We start from the raw sequence: 16,261 nt of genomic DNA, 5'->3' as shown, positions 1-16,261 counted from the left end.
CAAATTTTCTAGAAAAAAATAAATTTTTCTTAGCAAGTTCGATCATTGACAACAAACACTGCTGGTAGATTTCTTTGATGTCATCAATGCATGTTTTATTTCTCTTCTGCTAAGTGCACAGTATTTAAGCCCTGGGTTAGCATGTTTGCCTTTGTAACATAAGGAAATTACTTCCCAGAGCTTTGGACCCTTTTCATTCCCTGTGATCTTGCCTGACTGGTTGAGTAACTGTGTCCTCCTCACCCCTCAGCATTTGGTATCGCTACTCTTATTCACTTGGGCATTTTAGTAGAGGTGTAGAAGAATTGTCTTAATGTTTTAATTTTCCTTTTATATATCACTGAAAAAATAGTCTTCTATGTGAATATTTTTGAAGTCACTGCTCAGATAGCTTATTTAAATAGACTTTTGTTATCTATTAAATTGTAGGTTACTTTTTGTATTCTGGATACATTTTTCTGGATATAAGTCTTCCATCTTGTGCACTGTCTCTCACAATACTTTTGGGCTTTTCCAGATAATTATGTTTTCTGAGTTTGTGCAGAACAGTAGGGTATAGTAGGGTTACTTATACTGGCCTTAATGTTGTGGTCCTCTGCCTCAGTTTCCTAAACACTGAGAAAAAAAAAGCATGTACCACTTTGTCTAACTTTTTAAAGCACTTTTTAAAATACAAAGTTTTAAAAGTAGACACTAGTTTGTCAACGTCTGTACTCATACATTTGTGCTAAATGCTTTCCTCAGTATTGTCTTAAGAAGGTTTCAGTGTGTGTGCAAACATGTTTAGGGAATGCATCTGCTCGTTTGTGTTGTATGTGCACAAGCGTCAGTGTGCATGGGAAGGCCCAAGTAGATGTTTGGTATCCACTATTATCTTTTTCCATGGTATCATTTTTCAACGGGTCTTTCACTAGACCTGCCTGTCGGTGATTGACTAAACTTCTTGGACAATGCCTTCTAGTGATCCATTTATCTCCAGTTCTCAGCACTGGGGCTAGAGGCCAGGCAACCATTCCTTAATATTTTATACATAGACCCTCATATTTACATGGTAGGGACTTTACAACGAAACCACCATCCCAGACCTTTGACTGTGTTTTATTCTAGAAAAATTGCAAGTTTTAAGTTTTATTCTTAAAGTTATGATATACTCAGAGTTAAGTTTTACGTATGCTGCATGAAATAAGGGTTGAAGTTGTATTTTCTCTGTATTAATCTACTTTTTTTCTGGTAGCAGAAACCAGAAAGTTAAGAGGCCATGGGGAGGGGTTAGAGAGAGAGCTCTCCAGAGGAAGGCAGGAGCACACAGGTGCTCTGAAAAAGGAACTGGGAAACATGGAGCAGGAACATTATCTGTAAAGGCAGAAGTGAAAGCAATACTGAGGGAGAGGAGAGGTTGAAAAAGCCATAAAGAAACATATTTTATGTTTACATAAAATTGCATATAATATATGTAAATGCAGTATATTAATATAAAATAACTAAATGAGGTATGCCACTTGAGGCATAGATTATATAACAAAATCTCCACTGTCAAGCATGGGGGAACTATCTTCGAGTTGTTCTTTAAGGGCATCCAAGAGACTCTGAAAAAAAATGTAGGCTATTCCAACACCCTTGGTTGAATTCCAAAACTTGAAGTTGAAACCCTATTGCTGAAGACACATTACACTTCAGACATAGGATTTGGTGGAACCAAGCTAAACTCAAAACAGACATGGAACAGAGGACCAGCTTTCATAGTACAGGAAGGGGCTTTGAAAGTTCTAATGGGAGAAAAGCAGCTAAAAGTCCTACCTGACTGTGATGTCTAAGAACCACAGCCATGGCCAACACAGCAGGTATTCCCAAGATAAGCTCACACCACTTGCTACTTCAGTTACAGGATATCTGATCCACTTTTTTTTTTTTTTTTTGAGACAGGGTTTCTCTGTAACTTTGGGGACTATCCTGAAACTAGCTCTTGTAGACCAGGCTGGCCTCAAACTCACAGAGATCCGCCTGCCTCTACCTCCCGAATGCTGGGATTAAAGGCATGCGCCACTGATACACTCTTCTGGCCTTAGTAGACCCTACACTCACAAGGGCAAACCCCTTACATTGACATGAATGATTATACAAAATTAAAACTAACAAAATAAAACTTGAAAAAGAATTTATGTCACCTGTGTTCTTTTTAATTATATTTTTGTGCTGCAAGAATATAAGTTTCCATATAAATTTTTGTAACTCTTTGATTAAGCCTTCCTGCACTCCCCTCATTACCCTGTATACTACCAGTTTCCATGTTTTAATCTTAGGTCCTTTAATATTCCCCACTTTCTACTTTTATTTTACCTATATTTCACTCTCTTCATTTCCATAATGGGTCTGTCCCCAATTACCTGGTTTTCATATTTGCTCCATGTTAAACATTAAAATAAGACACTCAAGCTAGGACCCTCCTGAGAGAGAGAGAGCAAGCAGCATTTATTTATCTGAGCCAGGGGAACCTCACTCAGTATAATCTTTCCCCCTCATCCATTTATCTGCAAATTTCATTATATCATTCTTATTTATAGCCAAGTAACATTCCACTTTGCATGTGTAATAGATTTTCATTATCTATTTGTCAGTGGATAGGCATCTAGGCTGGCACCTTTTCCTAGCTATTGTGAATGTAGAAGTCAGTGCTCAGCCATAGATAAGTCATCTATAACAACTTCTCTCAATCTAGGGTTCAGGGACTATTATACAGTAGTGGGTGAGAAGAAGGCAAGAGCTGGGTGATGGAGAGGAGGGCTGTGAAATCCTGTCTTCTTCACATGCCCTGGAGGATCCACAAATCATTCCAACCCACTACAGCTGCCTACACAAGGCATAGGCAAGACAAAGCCAGTTATAATTCCAGCATGGATAGGGAAGGGGTCCTGGGACCCCATCCATAGCTAAGGAACTACCAACAGTTGACTGTGGAGGGAGAGGAGGTCATTTTTTTTTATTTGACATGTGGCAGGTAGTGGGTGGCCCATACCCCAATACGTGACCCCATAACCATTTGCACATGGGCAGCACTAATTGAAATCAATGAGCTATTAATAACAATAATAATGATAGAAAATCAAGAGCGGTTGGAGGAAGCTAGTAATAGGTGATAAAATACATGATATATATATATATATATATATATGCACAAAAATTTCAAGGAATAAATAATGTTATTATTTAAAAGAAAAATAAAATTGGAGGTATTAGTTCAAGATACTTAAGGATGGCCATCCACATATACAATGTCATTATTTCAAAGATGACAAAAGTCATCTTTGAAATACTTTACCTATTTAATTTACTTATACATTTAAACATTATATATATTTCTGCTCTGTATATGAATGGCTTGGTTTCAAATATTAAAATCAAGAGTTTATTACCACATGTGTGATGAGGATAATACTGGCTTGACTCACATAACATACAACATAATTTACACTTCTCTATGTTATATCAGGGGGCAAAAGGAACTTGCAGGTGTGGTGCAAGTTAAGAGGTATGGGAAGGGAGATTATGCTGCAGGATTGGGTTGGGACCAAGTCTAATTCCGTGAACCCTTTAGAACAGAGAAACATTCTTGGCTAAGGTCAGGCAAGTGTGACAGGCCAGAGAGCTGTGACCTTTCTGTGAAAGGAAGACTGTGGGGGGGGGCCTCTGAAGCAGGAACAAAACACTGTTATTAGTGCCCAGAGGATGTTGGCTTCAGATCTGCCTGTCAAAACTCAGGCCCACAAGAGCGTAAAGGGATCCATCTGTACTCTTCACGTCAATGGATTTATGGTCCTGCAACAATACCAGAATTGAAGGAAATCATTCCTGAAGGAAGTGTGCCTGCCTGCAGGTTTTTTCTTTTTGTCTTTTCAAAGAAAGAAAGAACAAATATCAAACTGAGGTAAAATGTCGATCTCATAAAATCCAGTAAGACATGTATGTTCCTGCTGAAATTTATGGAGGAAGACTTTGTGTGCCTTTTTCATCATTATTTTCAAATATGGCTGACAGATTTAAACTATATTTGTGTTTCCTTCCTGGGTATGTTATGTACTTAAACTGAATTTTCCCCACGAATATAGGGCTTTTTAAATTTTCAAATTTCTCTTTTGTGATTTTAGTAAGCTTAATAAATGCTTATCTTATTTAAAACCTTGAGTTAAACGTTATTTCTAATGGATGTTTTATGATTTTTTTTAACTGTATGTAGGATTTAGCACAAAACACCCTTTTTTGGTCTTTAAATGTTTTAATTGTAGTCTTTTGCTTTCCTTGTGTTGTTGAGGATTGGTTTGTGTCAAGCTAATACCCATACAATTAAAATGCCAACATTTAGATTTGACTTTTTTAAATTTTATTTTTTCAGAATTTTTAAAATTGATTCTTCAGTTTTTCAGGTGTCTATGCTCCCACTTTCTTAGGTGATCATTGCGTTCTTCTTTGTAGACATTGTAGAATTAACCTGTTTGCTTTTGTCTTAGAATGGAACCAGAGGACACTCACTTCAGAACCTTTTAAAACTAAGATAACACTACACGTTTAGCAGTGTTGAGCACTGGTAGCTAAGGAGTGCTCTCTACTCAATGTCTGTCTCCATCTCCAACAACTGAGCTGTTTTGTGATTAGCATTTGAGTTCAAATCATTTGTGTCCTCACCCCACCAGGCCGAGTATTTAGATGGCTAACACCAATATTGGCCACAATTTTCAGGAACTGCTTAAATCCCTACATTGTTTGTTTTTGTTTTAAATTTATCTTTTCTGTCATCAAAGAACATGTTCTATATAATTTCTATTCTTTAATGGTTTGAAGGCTGCTGCTCAATGGAAGGTGCCATTTTGTGATATTTTCGGCTCACTTGTGCAGACCACAGAACACTTGTACCATAGGATATCGATTTTTGGTAGTATGAGTTTTATCACAAAACAGATGTGAATATTGTACACGTTCTGATTTGATACATACCTGTTATCGTTGAGATATAATTAGTAGAATAAATAGAGTGTGCGCGTGTCCACTTTTCAGTTGTTTCATGTTTTAGCAGTCGGTCGTCTCTGTTAACAAAGCAGAAAGTTTTAGAACTCTCGCCTTTGGATGAAATTTTTTATTGTGGGTGTGCTTTATTTTTTTCATTGTCCTTTCTTCTCATGACATCTTTTCCTTGGGTTGGCAGTTGACACTCGAGCTCCTGAGTGGTCCATCAGTTCTCATCTGCCTTTTTGCTTTTCATTTTTTGATGCAGGGTTTCTCACTGTGTAGTCTAAACTGATTGCAAACTCATTATGCCCCGTCTCAGACCACAGGTGTGCACCACCTTGCCTGGCTCCCATCAGTTGCTGTTTAACCAATTGGTTGCTTTATATTAGAGTGATATACAGAAAGAACTTACTAATTGATGTTTCCAGAGAACTTATAGTTACTCATTGTTTGTAATTTGCTCTTAAAAAACTCTGTAATTTGAAACATCAATGAGCTTTGTAGCTTTATTTTTCCCACAGTGCTTTACAGTTGACTTGTGTTTCTAGAAACTCTTTAATTCATGTCTGTCTGAAAATATTAGCTTGCCATTTCAGAAGGATGGTTTCTTAACTAAAGAACTGAGTTAATAAGCATTTTCTCCTCACCAGTGCTTTAAAACTGACTTTCATTGCTTCAGACTCTCTTTTCTTCTGTGTGGTCCATGACCTTTCTCAAGAGGCTGACTGAACCACCTTTCTCTTTGTTAGTTATATGCATCTGTTTGATTTATAGTCTTCACCCTATTTGGGGCTAGCTCACTTACTTTATCCTTTCCTCACTTGAGGAAATGCTATACACATTATTTTTCAAGGTATTAAGGATGTTCTCTATTTTCTTCCTTTGTTCTCAGTTTCAGTATTGTTCTTCAAATCATCAAGGATGCACTAATTTTTTCTTCCACTGCCGCAGTATTGTAGATTGGATCCTTGTGCTTTCTGACCATAAATAATTTCCTCTGCCCCATTGAACCCAATTCCACAGGAAAGCATGGCTTTACATTTCTCATCTTAGATAGCATAGTTTTCATCCTTCAAAGATGAATTTTCTCTATTTTGAGTTTTTCATTCTTCTTAGCTTTATTTCTTCTTTAATACTTCAGGAAATCACAAAGTCCTTAAATTCTTGCCCCACAATGCTAAGTTCAGTTTCCCTTCTGGCTCAGCTTCTATATAATAAATTTTTCTCTCTCTGGGGCACATGTCTCTTCCTCTTGTCCATACATAGTCATTTTTTATTGGAAACAGAATTACTTAATCATTGTGTTGCTAGATTCAGTTTGTACTCATGTTTTAAAGACTCATGCATCTTTGTCTTGGCAGAGAATTAAGTTGCAGCAAGTAAAGATAATCCTTTTGAAATTGGTTTATAAATTTTATTAATGTGGATCTGAATTAGCCTTTTGCTGTAAGCAAGCTTTAATACAGGGCTTGTATCGCGTCTATGCTAGATGCTTCTCTGTATTCTCAGCACAGCCCTCAGGGTGATCAGCAAACATATCTCTGTCTGGCCCATTGGGACTCAATCATACCTCAGGCTAATGTGAGTTTTTACAATATCAAGCATTCCTTTGCTCCTATGTCTTCATTCTATGCATGCATATCTTAGTAGTCAGCAACATTAGTCAGCGATGTATTTTCAGGAATCTGATGTATGTTCTTGGAGGTCACATTTCCCCCTCTTTAACAAGCCACTGACTGGACTATCTTTTATTCAAAGTCTATACTCTTTCTTTTCAAACATGTTTGTCTAATTTCCTTGAATTAAAAGGAAAAGTTGCTCTTGAATGCTCCCAGTCCAGAACTAGTCCTCAAAGAAGGAATTGCTTCTTGAATTTTTGTGTCCAAAGGCAGTGTTTCTCTTCTTGAGAAGTTAAATTTCATCAAGTTCTGTTTCTATATAATAAAGTAGAATTTTTCTTCCCAAAGAACTGTCAGGGATTATCAATATTTTTTAAATCTGTAGGCTTTAGCTCCACCGTGTAGGACTGCTTTCTTTCCTTTAATTTTTTTTTCACATGACAGCTGTTTAAAATTTGAAGAAGGTATATTTTCCTCACCAGAAAAATATTTTTAAACCCTTCATAATCTTGAGCACTTTCAGATATTATTAGATTAGCACTGTCTTTACTACAGTATGTAGTTCAAGGGAAAGAGCAGTATTCTGCCAGAATCATGTACAAACAACTTACTTTGTAGTACCAAGCCGCCATTATTCCATACTTATTGCACTCTCATTAATAAGCAATCAGAGAGCATATGGAGCTTAAACCCACACTTATTATTTTTCTTATTTTTATTTTTAAAACAATCTTATTTAACATACCAATCCTAGTTCTCTCTCCCTCCCATCCTCCCACTCCTACATCTTCTCCTCCCCAAACCCCCATTCACTCCACAGAGAAGTGACCCATGGGGAGTCAACCAAGTCTGTCTCATCACTTGAGACAGGACCAAGGCCCTCCCCACTGTATCTAGGCTGATATCACTTTTAACCTGAGTCTTTCTAAGCAATGCTGGGATGTAAGATCACAGGGTTTTAGATGAGAGATTTGTGAAAAGACACCTGATGTATTCATGTTAATTTTTGTTCTTTTATAAATTTTTCATTATAATTATTTAGGCATGTGCATGGCACCTCTCTCTCTCTCTCTCTCTCTCTCTCTCTCTCTCTCTCTCTCTCTCTGTGTGTGTGTGTGTGTGTGTATGTGTGTATTGTGTGTACCACAGTGCTTCTGTGGAGGTCTGATACAACTGTGGGAGTTAATCTTCTCCTTGTACCATGTGGGTCACAGTCATCAGACTTGGTGGCACACACCTTTACCCCCTGAGCTGCATTGCTGGCCCCTGTAGTTCTGTCATTCTTCTCCTTAGAAATTCTTTGCCTTCTTAATTTAGCAGAGCACAAGTTCTTGGTGGAGCAAATCCACTTCTACTCATTGTTCCTCCCAACTTCTCTCAGTTTTGCTCTAGTCATCTGTTGAGTCCTTCACACACTGGGTGGGTTGAATTTCTATTTTTTTTCTTTTTCTCTCATGAATTTCCTCTGACCACTTTCCCCTTCCTCCAATCTTCCCAGGCAAGCTTGCCCCACTATCTCTCCTCTCCCCAGATCCACTCCTTCTCAAGAGAGAGAGAGAGAGAGAGAGAGAGAGAGAGAGAGAGAGGCAGAAAAGAGAGAGAGAGAGAGAGAGAGAGAGAGAGAGAGAGAGAGCCTCCAGAGGATATCAACATAGCACAGCATAATAGGTTCCAATAAGACTAGGCACAAACACTCACATCTAGACTGAATGAGGCAACCCAGGAGGAGGAAAAGTTACCCAAGAGCAGTAAAACTTCTATAATATTCTTCTGGTTTCTCTTTTTAACATGGTCTTAGTTAGATAGCATATATCCTTTAAAAACCATTGCCAATTGACCAAGGAAGAACTAAGTCCTTTGAAAGCACTAAGGTTGAGTCTGATGTTTGTCTCTTGTTGAAGAACAGAAATTGAGTAATTCTGTTCTTCACAATTCACAATTCATCATAATGTCCAATGTACTTACTTGTTTATCTAGAATTTTGACTCATATAATTTATCTTTTTAATTCTGAAATATTTAGTAAAATATTTTGAGGATAGCATAGATAAAATAAATGCTTATTAATGAGGGAATGAGTTTTACAAATTAGGAAATTAAATTTTGGAAGTTATATGTTTTATTTTATGAATTTCATTTTAATTATTCCTTTTTTGAGAATGCAATACAGTTTGATAACTTCCCCCTTCTATTTCCTTCATCTGAATCCTCCCACATCCTTCCTCGGTCCTTTCAAATCTATGACCTCTATTTTCACTAGTTGTTTTCATATACATATGTATAAATGAAGAACCAAAATGTTTTGTTTTGGAAAACTTGGTTTTAGCTATTGTCTGTTAGATGGAGAAAGTGTTCATGTAAATATCCTTTTAAGGTGAAGACCAATTCCTTAGAAATTATTATTAGGCAAAAGTTAATAAATTACAATTTCTTAGGATATGCAGTCACTGGGAAACAAAAGAAAGAAAATGGGGCAGTGAGGTAGGAACTAAAACATCACACATGCTGAGTTGGCCATCGTTTGTAACCAATGACAATGATGGTTCAATTTGGCAGCACTGTTTCTGGACAGCCTGGACTATTGTCAAGCAAGGCCTGGAGAAAACTAACTGGGATCTATATATCTTTCCAGCCTGAATCATTTGAGAAGACTTATTTGACTGCTTCTGGATGGAATGAAATACTGCCAGTAGGGTTATAGGATATCCTAAATATCAGATTGAATATATGTGTCTATCCTTCATAAGAATTTTTAGGTAGTGTAGTTGAGTCCTTGCCCAAGGACTCTACCAATTTGGTTTTTCTCTTCCCAAAGTATTTTGGTGGTTTGAATGAAAATGACCCCTATAGGCTCATATATCTGCCTGTTTAACCTCCAGTTGATGAAATGTTTGGAAGGATTAGGAGGTATGGGGGTACGTTCTTCTTGGAGAAGGTGTGCCACTGGGGGTGGGCTTTGAGGTTTTAAAAGCCCTTGCTAATGCTTAGTCTCTCTCTCTCTCTCTCTCTCTCTCTCTCTCTCTCTCTCTCTTCTGCTTGTAGATTAGGATGTGAAGCTCTCATCTTCTGTTCCTGTGTGCCTCTATGCTTCCCACCACGATAGTCATAGACTAACTCTGAAAAGGTAAGCAAACCCCCACCTAAATGCTTTCTTTTATAAGAGCTGCCTTGGTCATGGTGGCTCTTCACAGCAATAGAACAGTAACTGAGACAAGCAAAATCTCATGACTTTGTCAGAAGTTCTCTTCTGTTCATGTGTGGTTGAATCTCACAGAATTACCTACCAACTTCTACTGCTCAGAGATACTGTAGATCAGGAATATTAACCTTCATCAGGCGATGAAAGGAGACAGAGACAGAGACCCACACGGGAGCACCGGACAGAAATCTCAAGGTCCAAATCAGGAGCAGAAGGAGACGGAGCACGAGCAAGGAACTCAGGACCATGAGGGGTGCACCCACACACTAAGACAATGGGGATGTTCTATTGGGATCTCACCAAGGCCAGCTGGCCTAGGTCTGAAAAAGCATGGGATAAATCCGGACTAGCTGAACATAGCGGACAATGAGGAATACTGAGAATTCAAGAACAATTGCAGTGGGTTTTTGATCCTACTGCACGTACTGGCTTTGTGGGAGCCTAGGCAGTTTGAATGCACACCTTACGAGACCTGGATAGAGGTGGGCAGTCCTTGGGCTTCCCACAGGTCAGGGAACCCTGATTGCTCTTCGAGCAGATGAGGGAGGGGGACTTGATCAGGGGAGGGGGAGGGAAATGGGAAGCGGTTGTGGGGACGAGGCAGAAATCCTTAATAAATAAATAAATTTAAAAAAAAAAAAAGAAAACAAAAACCACATGTAAAGTGGTGTAAGTGGGCCCTTTTCATTTCTTTGTCAGTGTTCCATGTTTAGGAGTTCTGTACACATTCTGAGGCTTTTCTATTGTATGTGTGGTGTAATTGTTACTGTTTTGTGACTAGCTTTCTTGACATTTACTCTTTTCAACCTTCTTTCCTCACCGTTTTAGTTTTATAAATGTTCTTATCTTGTTGTAATTACAAACACTAGATAATGACTAGTCTATGATTTAACATTGAGCAAATTTGCACATTATCACTACAAAGACAGGTTAGGTCTTACAAATTACATTGAGTCTTATGTGGGATTCTCCTCTGTATGCTTCCTTTTCATTTAGACAGAAAAGGAAAGGTAATGTGGGATTCCCCTCTGTTTGCTGTGAATACCACTGGTTAATAAAGAAACTGTTTTGAGTTTATAGCAAGGCAGAACAGAGGTAGGTGAGAGAAACTAAACTGAATGTTGGCAGAAAGAAGGCAGAGTCAGGAGAAGCCATGGAGCCCCACCAGAGTCAGACACCAGATGGAACCCTGCCAGTAAGCCACTTTCATGTGGCGATAAACAGATGAAGAGAAATGGGTTAAATTAAGATGTAAGAGCTAGCCAATAAGAAACTAGAGCTAATGGGCCAAGCAGTGATTTAATTAATACAGTTTCTGAGTGGTTATTTCAGTTCTGAGCTGCCAAACAGTCAGGAACAAGCAAGAGGCCTCCTACTACGTGAGTCAGTTGTCATTCTTTAAATGCTCAGGAATGCTGTCTCCTAGTCAACTCTGTATTAAGTGCTTTGAACTTTGCTGGTTAATGGATAAAGTATTTCACTATATTTCTATTATAATTCTGGACACAGTAGGGCATTCTATGCCAGATATGACTGTTGACCTTCATTGTCAGCTTGACTGGATTTAGGATCACCATGGACATACATCTCTGTATGTGTCTCTGAGGGTGTTCCCAGAGATGTTTAACTCAAAAAAGAAGAGGTAACCTAGACTGTGGAGGGAACATTCATGGATTTTGTTCCCTGGCTGAACAAAAAGAAGAAGTTGAGCTGAGTACCAGCATTTATCTCTCTCTGTTTCCTGATTGTGAAATCAACATGGCCGGTGACTTTGTGCTGTTGCTGATATGCCTTTCCCACCATGGTGGGTTGCACCCACAAAATATGAACACAGATAAACACACCCTTCACTCTGTAAGCTTCTTCTGTCATGTGCTTTGTCACAGCAATTTGAAAATAAATTACTATACTGGCCAATTCTGAAAATTGTTATTTTCATCTAGTTTTTCATAGTTAATGAGAAGTTTGTGAAATACTTGCTCTTATTGATTTCCATTTCCAAAGACAGGACTTTAATACATTCAACTACTTGAATTTGTGCAAATAACAACTATAAAGGAATTATAGAAATTTCTTCAACTTTAAAAATAAATTGTGTGGATCATAGAATGATTTGTTATAAAATATTTATTAAGTGTTCAAGAATAAAAGCATTTTTCTTGTTTCTGGCTATTATGTCATGATTACAAAGATCTCTGAAAATTAGGATATTAAAATCAGATTTTGTTTTACCTGTCTTTACTTTGTCACAATTTTATTTCCTGAGCATGTCGAAAGGCTAGATTTTAAGGTAATACTATATTTTTTGTACTTATATGGTAAATACTCTATTTTTTGCACTTTTTATGGTATTCACTATTTATATGGTAAATACTTCATTTTTTACACTTATATGTCAGTTAGACTGCTCCTACTCTAACATGTAAAATAAAATCCCTGTTCTGTGCAGTGTGCAGAATGTTCAAAGCCTTTGCTCTCACCTCTCCTCTCCTCTCCTTTCCTCTTCTGTCCTCTTTCTACTGATACATACTCATTCTTATGTTCATTATGACTGTAACTCCATATGATGCTTATGTTCTCACACAGTTCTTTCTTAGGCTTGTCTGGGGACCTGGATACACAACACAGAACATGAGAATCAGTAAGAAACATAGGCTATGGCAAGCAAACAAAGAGGAGATGTTCCTACAAATTTTGGAAAACGTATGAGAAATTACATGAAATGTTACAAGACACATTCAGACTAGGTTTTCTAGAAGAGATCAGGTGATGACAGCCTTCTGTTTGCAACTTTGATTCCTCATTGTAACACTGGAAGATCAGGTTCCAGGGCTGAGCACATGGATATTTCTGGACACCTATTTCTTTCCTGAAACCATAGAAATGGATTGTATCACTTTATGAGGAATCTAGGATTGACTGGGGAATTATACCACATTAGAATGTGCAGGTATTGATTGGTAATAAATGCTTAAATTTTACTGAATGCCTTATTGTAGCATTGTATTTTCTCTGTTAGTTTTTAAGGAATTGAATTAAATCATTTTCTTTCTTTAATATTAAACCATGGCTACATTATTGAAACAAATGAATACTATTTTTGATACAATATTATTTTACTTCTGTTTTAGTATCTGTGTCACCACTTATCTTTAGAAAATAATTAAATCATTTATATGTATAGGCAGTGTTACTCTAGCACAGTTTTAAACCATCTTTATTGGGTATTAGAAGAACTTATAAACACAATTTAATAACCACATGCATTTTTATACTGGCATCTTGATAGAGCAAAAAATGCACGTCCTCTGGAAGAAGAAAAAAATGCGTTGTGAGCTCATGATGTATTTCTCTTCTTAGGATGCTTTAAATTTTAGTGTGTGTATTTTTAAATTCCTATAATTCCGTCGTGATCCACTTGTCATGGTACCCTGGCCTTGATTTATGTATGCCAGATGTTTCCACTCTAGTGGGAATGCTACCATTCTCCATACGATGTTGCATTAACCCTGTGACATTAGAAAACCATCACTCATTGCCTTTGTTTCAACTTCCTTTCAAGATATCGAGTGTCCCCCAGTCACATGATTTGACAACAGTGCCAGTTTTTAGAATGGATGGTACAGGCTTGTGTACCTTTACTGTTGATGATGACTTCCTCAATAAAGCTTCAGAATGTACATTTATATTAAGGGTTGTATCTACAGTCAGTGTGTTTGGCTTCCTTTATCTACTATAAAATAAATTTGACTTGTTCTGGGAGTACATTTGGGCTGCACCAAATTTTGTGTTTTTGTTGTTGTTTCTCATTGTGTCTTTTGTGTCTTTTGACCAGGGTAAGCATGGTTGCTGATGCTTTCAGAATCTTTTTTTTTTTTTTTTTAGGCTGTGGTAGAATTGTTAAAGCTCTTTGACTTGTTTCCTCAGGTCCCAGGTGGCCCATCAATCCTTGATGGGGGACATTAGGAGTGTCTGTTTCTGGGCTGAATCTTGGCAGGGAAAGCTTCTCTGTAGAAATTAAAGTTTAGGATGTTTTATTCCTTTGCTGAGTCACTGTATACTTATCTATCTTGAGGCTGATTGTTAGCTGGGAAATTATTCATGCCTTTTCTCAGTTCCAAGACCAATAATCAAAGTCTGCCCTGGAAAATTCTCACTGTTCTTAGATAAAACTGAATTTAATCATAGAACAAATGCCGCTGTCAGCTGCTTTGTGTGTCTAGGAATGTGACTGTTCTTGAGATAATGCAAAATCCAACCAGTACTGTTATTCTCTCTTCCAATCCATGGACATATACGTATGCATGTCTATATATGCATATGTATTAATATAATACCTGTTCTTTGGGAAAGAGTGGTTCTTCATTAGGTTTTGATAGGAGTGATGTCTACTGATAAGTACCATGAAGACATTCTTTACTTACCCGTGATTTCGTGCCACATATCATTTTTGTTTGTATTTCTTCTCTCATTTTTAATCTACCAAATGTTTTTAGTGATTAGAGCAGTATTTTAGAAAGTAGAGTGTAGTTAGATCAATTTTATTTCCTTACAAATTGTAACTTGAAATTAAGTTCATTTTGCAATCACTTTGTATTTTTTATGTTTTTCCCCGTCAGTGTTTTCTTTATATGGAATTTGTATGAGCTATTGATGGCCCTAATTCATTTTTCCTCTTTTAATATAAATATAAGTTTAAGCCTTTGATGGATAATAATTTATTTTTGTTTATTTGACAAAACTCTATTTTGTCACAAAATTATTTTTCAACTTCCAGAAATTTAGTTATCTGACAACATGTAAGTGAATTTTATATGCCTTGAATTGAATATTTCTAAATTGTAAGGTTATAAACCTAGAATATAATTATCCTGAAAATGAATGCAGATGTATTTTATTATTCTAAAAGGTCTATTTCAAGCTTGTGTCTATCAGATAAAACTTTGTTCCAGTCTCTACATTCAGGCATTACATCTTGTGGATGTGGCCACATGAAGTTAAAAAAAAAATTAAGTCATTTGTCAGACACATAGTGAGACTACAGAAGGACCAAAATGGTCTTTTTAATGCTGTTAACACAGAACGGGCTCTCTAAATTTAGGAGAGAAGGAAATGTAATCAGCAAATAATTTACCAATCATTTAATCTGTGGTACATTACCAACATAGTCAGGAGAGAGGTGTAGCTGTAAGTAAGGCACGATTCTACAAGGTTTGCAATTATCTGGTTGAGGTAAGAGGCAATGAGGCTTCACAATTATCTACATCACTGAGCTCATTGACAGACAATAATCATTAGAAACAAGGAAAACAAGACTAGAAAGAGGCACAGTAAGCCCAGGCATATGTTGTCAGGACAGCATTTTTATGATGTTGTAGAACAGGACTTGGCTGGGGTGGTTACTAATGAAAGCTTCCTGGAACAACCCGGAGGATTTGCTCTCCCCAGAAAGCGTTGACTTGTGTCCCAGTGGACGCCTTGGAGATCCTGATGGCTGCTTGGCTCCAGGTTTTGTTTGAGGCATCTGGCAGCGATCCTACTTGTTTCTGTGTTTCTGTGACCCCTGGATGCCCTGCCCACCCCTGTGACCTAGGTCGTTACTAGGAACTGAACCTGCTGCTCTCTTTCTCTTTCCAGGACTGACTGTGCAAATTCCTCGTCTAAATTCTGCAGCGCTGGCAGTAAGCTCCAGCAGGCACATATGTAGGCAGAGCAAATGCAGGGTTATGTAACTGCCCGAACAGCTTGTGCCAGATTCAGCTCAGGCAGAAGGGTTCATTTGATACAAACCAGGTATATGAATCTTTTGATTTGACTTCATACATTTTGACTCAATGTGCAATAAAATAAAGACCCCTCATTTCTGTTTTCTTAAGTATGTGACTTAATACTTGTACAGTCTTTGTATGAAATAAAATACATATCATATAATCCATAACTCAGAGATCGGCTGTCTAAAAGTTAAATGAAAATATGGAGAACCTGACGTGGAGTGTTTCTGGATACAGCAGCACAGTCGGAAGTTAGGTAGGATTTAAAGCACAAATCTGCCTGTTGTGTTTGAATTCTTCCCAGTCACAGTTTTGGAAATCCCAGTGGACCCCATTAGCTCTTTCTCCAGGCCCCTGGGTTTAAATTAGGTCTCTTCTTTTATTTTTGTCTTTCCTCACTCTTCTTTCTTTCTCCCTGTCTCTCTGTCCTTCCTGCATTTCAAGCTGTGGACAGCAGCTTAAAAGAACCTCCATTTCCCAAAGAAATAAATTGGAATTAATGAAGTAGTATTTGCCTATGTGGTGATTTGAATGAGAAACACTCCCATCAGCTGGGCTATTTGACTTATCGGTTCTCAGCGGGAGGCGCTCCTTAGAGGGGTTTGTGTTGTTCAGCAAAAGTGAAGGAAGTACTCGCTGGTGGCACATTTGGGGATGCTATAGCCTCTCCTTGCT

At 37.6% G+C, this 16,261-nt stretch overlaps 1 long non-coding RNA gene across 2 annotated transcripts in view; it reads left to right on the top strand.

Annotated features, from left to right (window-relative positions):
- The window catches only part of LOC121433715, a 50,544-nt gene that overhangs the window by 32,566 nt on the left and 1,717 nt on the right, over positions 1–16,261 (top strand). The window contains exons 2-4 of one of the 2 annotated variants that reach the window (XR_005972350.1): positions 9,659–9,740; positions 15,453–15,608; positions 15,759–15,842. This is a non-coding gene — a long non-coding RNA (uncharacterized LOC121433715). The remainder of the gene's footprint in view (positions 1–9,658; positions 9,741–15,452; positions 15,609–15,758; positions 15,843–16,261) is intronic. The other variant, XR_005972351.1, reaches the window with a different exon arrangement.

This window comes from Microtus oregoni, unplaced genomic scaffold (assembly GCF_018167655.1).
Source record: "Microtus oregoni isolate MIOR12 unplaced genomic scaffold, Mior012 000040F_ref0000088, whole genome shotgun sequence".
Classification (NCBI taxonomy): domain Eukaryota; kingdom Metazoa; phylum Chordata; class Mammalia; order Rodentia; family Cricetidae; genus Microtus; species Microtus oregoni.
Note: the sequence above shows the minus strand (reverse complement) of the source record. Positions and strands in the feature narration are given on the sequence as shown.